We start from the raw sequence: 10,000 nt of genomic DNA, 5'->3' as shown, positions 1-10,000 counted from the left end.
TTCGTAACCATAGATGTGTATCACAGATTCGTTGGCAGCTACCAAGCGGACGACGGCAGACATAGACAGACTACGTCGTGTCCTGAATAGTTCCCTTGGCAAAAGAGAACGACAAGCACCCGTGTCTACCAAAAATCGCACGCCCGTTCCTGCATCATGTAAAAAGAAAAGATTAGAAACACAGGAGACCACAGCCACGAGCGATGGCCTACTTACACATTTTTTGGCCAATGACAATCCTTGGCACATTTTTTCACGGTTGCCCCAAATCTGAAGTGGTAGTAGCATAACTGCGGCGGATGGGAGGCAGTAAGTGGCTGTAGATGTCGTTGGTTGGGGCGCGAGCGATTGGTGGGTGGTGGGTGGCTTTGTCGCCGCTTCAGCACGTCACTGGGTAGGCGTGTATATCCTACGGCATTCACGTCAGCTTCGGTTGACGTTGAATAGGCATCCTCTTTGTCAGGGGTGGAGGCGTTGATAGAGGTCTTGAAGTGGCTGTCCATAAGGGCGTCGGCTTAGGTCATCAAATCCTTTATGGGTAAACTATCGACATCGGGTATGGCAGCGCGTATAGGTCCGGGTAAACGACGTATCCAAAGGGCACGAAGTAGGTTCACCTCACGAGGAGAGCCGTCTGTGGCAGGTTGCAGGCAAGCGATACTGGTCATTTCCCTGAGGGCAAGCGAAGCCCTTTGGTCCCCCAACGGTTGTTGCGAGAGCTGAAAAAGCATTGCTATACGGGCGGCTGGCGACGGCGAGTACTGCTGCAGAAGGTAAGTTTTGAGGGCGTCATACGCTATTGGGGTGTCTCCTTGTTTAACAAAGCCAGTCGGATATTTCCGGGAAGGTGTCCTCAGGTATCGCCGCGAGAACATAATCTGCTTTGGTGGTTGAGCAAGTCATGCCCTTGATGTGAAACTGGACTTCTGCACACTGAAACCAAGCAAACGCCTCTCCGCTGGCGAACTATGAAAGTTTCAATGGGGCAGCCGCAGCACCAACTTCCGTAGAGTCCGCCACAGTACCAACGATGGAGGGGCGAGGGGGGGGGCGGTGGAAGGCGGTGGGAGCGAGTCGACTTCCGGGGTCACCAATGTGACGGACCGAGAGAAGGTTGTGACTCAAAGACAGGATGAAAGCAACTGAGTAAATTTATTATAGAACACTCTCCTTTATATAGAAAAGCTCAAAGCAACAAGAAATTTCATGTTAAAAAAACAGACACTGTTACAGAGGAGAAAAGCAGACATGTTTATTCTGGTTCTTTTTAGTGCGAGGGAAGAGAGAATATACAAGCATAATATATACACAAAATGAACTATGTACGATCGTGTGACACACGGCTGGTACAGTAGAATTACTGGAATGACAATATGGAAAATGTTAAGAATATTTGTTATAGAGAATAGGTTTTTGAAAGCATTTAAAAATTTTCAAGTTGGAGTCTAAGCATATGTTAGAATATGTGGGCTGAAGAGTAGGGGCCTATTGGAACAAGTGATAAGGGGCATTATGTCTCCATCGCTGTTCAATATCTTTATGGATGGTAGTATACAATATTTATAGACAGTAATAAAGTTAAAAAAAAAACTTATATATGACAAAAACAATATTATTTGTGGTAAATAAGGTATTAATATTTGTTCTTGTTTACCCTCCTCAGGTACTTTGTCGATGTTCTTTAGAAACAAAAGATTATTAATATTGTCGGGAGGAATGGATGATATTTTCACATAATATTATGCTGATTCAGGACAGTAAAGAGAAACGGGGGAAACTTTTGTAAGGGTTTAAAACTACTTGTGCGAAGGGGAAGTATGAAGAAATGTGAGTGCAGTAAAGTTATGAGAGAAAATTTGAACCGGGAGCCTGGAGCATTGAATTTACATGTGGCTGGTATTAGAATGAAAGCGATGCATCTGTATAAGTATCTGGGATTACATTAAAGAGAATAGTGTCAGTGAGTAAATGAAGGAAGAAAGGGAGAATAATATCTGAAAAGGGCTTCGAATCATGTGATGCATTAATGTATGCGATATTAAAATGTAAATATTAATTAGAAATAACAGAAAGAAGCTAAAGTTGGCTAAATTAACTGGTTGCTTCGTTAAGGTGATAAAAGAGTAATTAATTGTGTGATAATATTTATTACATACTGAGAAAGTGTTTGAAAGGACGGCATGGGTTAAAGGATGAATCATGGTATCCTAATGTGATTCTGTCCAGAAAAGAATGGATAAATAATAGGAGGGTGTGGTTGAAAGTAGGCATGTCTTATTTTCCAGAAGGTAACTGGAAGATAATTTTTTATCTTATGGGTAAAATGTGTTGGTGGCTGCACTAGCACTGTGAATTTATTCCCATTATTACCATAACTGACATATTATCCAAAGTAAAGCATCTAAATGATTTTAGTATAAATAATAATGTTTTCCTAATTTTACAGGTAAGCTCAAGGGTCTACAAACTAACTCTAGTGCATTTTTTTTTTTTACAATTTTCATCATCACACAAAAATTCTTTGACTTCTTGGAATATCTCTTGAGTTTAATGCTCTTTTTACTAAGGTATTTGAATTCAAACTCAAACAGATTAGAGTCGGTGGATCTTTCTTTTGTATCATTGAATTTCTAAGTAAAATATAGTTAGTAGTTGTTGATGTACACAATGGTACGTAGAGGAATATAATCAGTGGTGTGCCTTAGTGTAGTGCTGGTGTCCATTAACTCTTTACACTATATTATATGCATGATAAGTTTTGTGACTATGAAAAAAATTTATTACTTTCGCTGATCATCAGATGATGCAATTCTCTTTGGGCTGATCCTATCTCCTAAGTATTTACAGAAATTTAGCTAAAACTGGGAGAAAGTTTTGAATTGTTAAGTTAAACCGTAATGAAATTCATATTATTGTTAGTAGGTGTAGTAAGCTTTTTTAAACGATTGTGTTTTTCTTTGAACGATATACACCTTATGCTAAGTTCCAGGTGTTTTTATTCTTGTAAATTTGCTTTCAAAAGAGATCCTTTTTTGCCCCCCCCCCCGCAAAAAAAATAAATAAATAAACATCAGTATATTAGAAAAGTCTCTTAAGTTTGTTAATGCTGTCTATCCTATGGAAACATTTTATTGTTTTTCATATAGCTATAACTTCTTTCTTTTCTTCAGAAGTGGCACTCATCTTGAAATATCGAAAAAAAATTTGAAGTCTATCATAATGAAGACTGGTCTTTGATCCCTATTCTGATTATCTCACAGCTCAAGATTTGTCATAATTCAGAGCATCCCGTATCTTCCAAATGAAATTATTAATAAGAGTATTACCTTCTATTTTGTAAAGGTTAATAACAAATAGTATCCAAGAAGATTTATGCCGGATATGGCACGGATGTAATTCCATCAAAGTTCAATCTTGATACAAATGCTTTTCAGTTTATCTTTTACTTATCTAGAGTACTTTTTTATGTCTTATTTGTTTCCTAGATTTTCAAATGTTTATAATATGCTCTGACGTTTACTTCGTTTCTTTTCTGTGCTTTGCTGCTTCAGTTTCTCGGACATTTGGGCTTTTAGCAATTGGCCCGTATTAATAATAATAATAATAATAATAATAATAATAATAATAATAATAATAATAATGGACCGGAAGTACCTTTCAAACACGCTTAATAAAATTTCATGGCTGCATAAGCATATGTATCTAATTGTTTTCGTTATTTCTTTATCATCAAAATGACAGCACAATGCTAATACGAGGAAAGGGTTCTGTGCCAGGAATCAAAGTAAAAACGTAAGTCGTCAAGATTATCAAAAGCAACACTAATAATCGTTTATGCAATCTCAAGTAACAATGTGCAAAGGAATTTTGAATACAATATCAGTAAGGTCAAAGTTAAACTAGAACGAATGAACATGGGGTAAAAGTTTATGTAATAAATGCGGTGTGCAGAATTAGTAAAATAATGATTAATGCAGATAAAAAGAGGAATCAAATTATTTTCAGATAGTTTGGTCATTTGGAAGGAGTTGACTTTAAACAAACCTCTCTCTCTCTCTCTCTCTCTCTCTCTCTCTCTCTCTCTCTCTCTCTCTCTCTCTCTCTCTCTCTCTCTCTGTGAAGAATAAGGAATTGAAATAGACATTTGTCACTTTAGTTGTGTTAGGCGTACTCCTGATAAGCCTCCTCTCTCTCTCTCTCTCTCTCTCTCTCTCTCTCTCTCTCTCTCTCTCTCTCTCTCTCTCTCTCTAACATAGCTGAATAAAAAGCACGATTTACATCCAATATACCTACTCTCTCTCTCTCTCTCTCTCTCTCTCTCCTCTCTCTCTCTCTCTCTCTCTCTCTCTCTCTCTCTCTCTCTCTCTCTCTCTCCACATATTTTTTGTAACACAGGCAATGAGAAATAATGGGTCTGAGGAGGCGTTGGAAACGAGTAAACGATGAAGGGGAAGAGGGAAGCATCAGGGCTTCGATTGACGGGCCAGCAACTACAAAAGAGCATGAAGAGAGGAAATACAGGTAAATGGATATGGAGGCCAGAGAAAAAGAGCGCAGGGGAAAAGTAGGGAAACTCACAGAAGAGGGAGAGGCAGGGGGGGGGGGAGAGACAGCAATTAGGGGAGCAATAGATCAATGACTCTACGACGAAGCCTTTAAAGGAGAAAGATCAGACTCTAGCATTGCTCTCCCTCTATATTTTACCACCACTTTTCGAATCATTGTCAGGATTCTTCTCTTATCTTCCTCGTTACTGTTGCGTTTCTTATAACTTAGTTTCGGCGTTCCTCACATTTTTAAAGATTGAAATACTTTCCAAATCTAAATCTTCGTTTCATCGTTCGATTTTTTTTGGAGACATAATACACATCGCCAACTGCACGCACACACACATACATACATATATATATATATATATATATATATATATATATATATATATATATATATATATATATTATGTACATATATATATATATGAATATATATATATATATATATATATATATATATATATATATATATATATATATATATATGGGTGTGTGTGTGTGCGTGAGTGTCTCTATTTGCGTGTAGACATATATATATATATATATATATATATATATATATATATATATATATATATGGGTTTGTGTGTGCGTAAGTTTGTCTATTTGCACACACACACACACACACATATATATATATATATATATATATATATATATATATATATATATATATATATATATATACATATATATATATATATATATATATATATGGGTTTGTGTGTGCGTAAGTTTGTCTATTTGCACACACACACACATATATATATATATGTATATATATATATATATATATATATATATATATATATATATATATATATATATATATATATACATACATATATATATACATATATATATATATATATATACATATATATATATATATATATATATATATATATATATATATATATATATATATATATTCAAATAAGCCATATATTTTTGCTACATTAATGTCTGCATTCTCTTAACGACCTCAGGATCAGAGCCCCAAGCGAAATCACACAAAGACAAGAGCTTGTGACCGGCTGGGAATCAAACACTGGTCAGGCAAACTTGTAGAGACAGTGACTACCACTTGGCCACGTAGAATGATAAAAGTCAATGACAATTCTGCTGTACTTATAACTGTGGAATTCACGTGTTTTGTACTTAGAATTGAAATTGACCCATCTTCACCATAGAGAGAGAGAGAGAGAGAGAGAGAGAGAGAGAGAGAGAGAGAGAGAGATATATATATATATATATATATATATATATATATATATAGATATAGATATATATATACATCTATATATATATACATATTTATTCATATATATATATATATATATATATATATATATATATATATATATATATATATATATATATATATATGCTGTATTGTAGGTATGCATTATTCTTTTTATATATAAAGATATATATATATATATATATATATATATATATATATATATATATATATATATATATATATATATATTTAGATATATATATATATATTGTGGCGGGATGTTGCAAAAACAACCCCCACACCCTTGAATCTTACTTACTTACAATGGTCTCCACAAAACAAACTTTCCCCTTACGTTATCAGCAGCGGATAAATATGCGTTAATAAATTTTCCTCAGTAATATCCTTAAAGTAACATCCTTAAAACTACACCAAAAACTCAAACCAAATTAACATTAACAAAAAAAACCAAAAATAGAGATATATATATTATAGTACTGTAAATGTACAACCACTGACACGTTATTACCCACACTAGACAAACGTCTTTAAACAGTCAATGTAAATATCACCCTCAACACCAAATTCCAAATATATCAATACACCCTCGGTTCTTTAAGCCGAAACACTACAATCGGCAGTTCCACCACAAATCCGTGGCCTGACGAGAAATAAATCACCACAATCGACCCAGCAGTCAATACCACCATCTGGTATGGTTACAAGCCATGGTAATCCTCGTTATCTCATCTATTCAAGAACAATCCAATTCGCGGTTTCTTTATGCAGCATGGGTCGTCAACACAGGTCAATATGCCAAGAGCATTCTAATCGAGTGCTTTATCGTAAACAATGTCAGTTGCAATCAAACCCACTTTCAAATAATCAGCAGGCCAAAGAAGTAAGTCTCTCTAAGGAGGAATCACAGCCTGCCAAAATAAAAAAGAAAAACACTTACGAACACTTCTAGCTAACTGAACTATCGCACTATAATCAAAGATAAATAATAAATTGTTCCTATCATTCACAATCACGACAAGCAAAGATAAACAAAACTGTACTTACTCAGAAAAATCAAAAACACTTCCACGCTGGTCGAAAAATATATATATAATCCAGCGTTCACACAACTGACTCAGGACGCAGTCAATCAAAAAAAGCATTCGCTCCGAAACATTCACCACTGTCGTAACCTTACTAAAAATGTAAACAAACAATCTCATTTGTACCAACAGTCTTTCTCACCACAAACGATCGTTAACCTAACTACTTTCGCTCGATAACACAATATCTCTCTCTCTCTCTCTCTCTCTCTCTCTCTCTCTCTCTCTCTCTCTCTCTCTCTCTCTCTCTCTCTCAGGATTTGGCAAAAACAAAAAATAAAAATAAAGCAAAAATAAATCCTCCACATTCCTCCCCCCTTACTTTGCCAAATCCTTCTCACACAACACTTACATTATTTTTTTCATAACCCAGTCGCAGTCGGGAACGGGACCTCTACTCCGAGTAACTGGGCCTCCATATACTCTCTCATTCACTTCTTCCTTATCACAATCATTCGCTACATTAACACTATTCCTATCTAAATCCCTATCATCTAATATATCATGTACAATCATATCTACCTCGTTCTCATCTGGCCCTATAATTACACTCATTTCTGTAAACAGTTCATCCATTTCATCAAAAACATTCTCAACTTTAGTAAAAGATTCATTCATACTACTAATCATTCTCCTATCTCTCACTCTCGCATTCGTCATCCTTTCTTTTACATCACCTAAGGAAAAGCCACACACACTATAGGTATCATTCATACTCAGCCATGATTCATCTGTATTAACACATTTATCTTCCATACACACTTGCACATTTACACCCTTGTCATACTTATTTCTATTCTCACTTTTACTTATAAAATTTTCCCTTTTTTCATCCTTACTTAAAACTTTCAAACGCCTCTTTTTCCTATATTCAACTAACACTAATTGTTTATTTTCCAGCCCTAACTTTTCATGCATACTAGATTCATACTTGCTCATTTCTAACCAATTATTCATCCCATTCTCACAAACATTGATCCTATTCCTTCCACACACACAGGAGGACTCACCCAGCTGAACCCTCTTACACTCTAGTTTCCCGAACATCCTCGCTGACTTAATCCCTTCTTCCTACATACTCTAGCTACATGCCCATCTGCACCACATTCAGTACACTTACCCCGCGGCTCCTTGCACATTCTAGCATAATGACCATCCTTACCACAATTACCACAAATTACATTCATATGATTACTACGACATCCACTCGCTATGTGCCCAGTCATACCACACCGATAACATTTTACCCCTTTCTCTTTCTTGCACTCGCTAATTCTATGCCCTACCTCACCACATCCAAAACAAGCACCTAGAGCCCATCTACATTCATTCTTCTTATGACCTTCCTTTCCACACCTATAACACTTTTCATTACGGACACGGCTATCTGACATACCTCGATGTGCACTCACACTCCTATCCCTATTGCACCAATTACCCTGCCTAAATCCTTCATTTGTCCTTACAGGTATTCCCACATTACTCGCCCTAACACTCCTATCTACTACATTATCAGCTACCCTCATTGGTCCTCTCAAAATTGCATCCTTATAACTACCAAATTCTATTACACTTTCTTCCATTCCAGTTCTTACACTCACAGATTTACTTTCTTTCATGCACCTATCTAACTCATAATCCTCAACTATCTCTAGTATATCATCCCATGTCAATCTCTCTTGCGTCCACCTCATTTTCTCTTTGCGTTTCAAATTAATGAATTCACACACATTCTCAGGTACTGTTGCCAAAAACTTCCTCATTAACTCCTTATTCTCATTTATACCTTCATCCCCATACTTCTTCCTAGCTAAAGTTTCCAACCTACATACATACATCGATATCGCTTCTCCTGCATTCATCCGTGCTTCATCAAAATCATTCTTACGCTTATACTTAACACTCCCTTTCATACGTTTTACCTGCTCAATTATTCTCTGTTTCACACTTTCATAATCAACGTCCCCTACACTCATTATCACTCCATACATTGTCAACAAATACCCAGTCAAATATTCTCCTAACTCCCTAGCCCAAACTCTTTTACTATCACCATACTTATCCTGACAATACCTCTCATACTCCTTGAAAAAATCATATACGTCCCTACTGCTATGCTCATTGAACCTTTCACACCGAGGTACCTCTCTCATAAACACAGTCTTACACACATCACGTTCATTCTCACTGCTATCATCACTGTCTACTCCCTTGTTACCTTCTTCCTCATTTGAATACAATGAATCCACTTCCACACTTAAATTCCTATCCTTAACCATTCCTTTCTTACCCTTTTTCTTACTTACCACTTTCACCCATTCACGATCGTCCTTGCTATCAGCCTGATACTTTTTCTTCCCTTTCTTCACATCACTTTTACCTTTCCTTTCATCTTTCCTCTCACCTTTCTGTTCATCCTTACTATGCCTAATTCCCTTATTTTCAATATCACCATCACTATTACTACTATCACTATCACTTCCTTTCCCATTATCACCTACCTTAACCTTCTCTTCCACTTCCAACCCATTACCCGAAGCTGAGGACACTCCTCCGACTGCACCTTCACCCATTATAGTTTTCATCATCCCCATGACTTGCCCCATCATATCTTCCATTCGTTTCTCTATTCGTTCTTCATTCTCTCGCATCCTCATCTCAACACATTCTTCCACTCTCTCTACTGTCCCCTTTAACTCCCTAAGCTCCTTCTGCATCGCCGCATTCTCCCAGTTCAACCTCTCATTCTCTATTAGCAACCTCTCCTCACGCTCCTTACTCAGCCGCAATTCCTCCTCCAAAGCCTTTAATTTACCTTCCATTTTTCATCAACCTTATATCTAAATTCTGTCCTTCGTCCAACAGTCCGGCTTCCTATCCCACCTCGGCAGTCCCTGTTCGGGCGCCAAAATAATGTGGCGGGATGTTGCAAAAACAACCCCCACACCCTTGAATCTTACTTACTTACAATGGTCTCCACAAAACAAACTTTCCCCTTACGTTATCAGCAGCGGGACTCTTGGACAAAAGGACGACAATCAAAACAAAACATATCCTTAACACTATATTTCTTACAAACTAAACAAATCACCACTCAA

This window comes from Palaemon carinicauda, chromosome 5, assembly GCF_036898095.1.
Source record: "Palaemon carinicauda isolate YSFRI2023 chromosome 5, ASM3689809v2, whole genome shotgun sequence".
Lineage (NCBI taxonomy): Eukaryota > Metazoa > Arthropoda > Malacostraca > Decapoda > Palaemonidae > Palaemon > Palaemon carinicauda.
The sequence above is the reverse complement of the archived record's forward strand: the minus strand, read 5'-3'. Positions refer to the sequence as shown.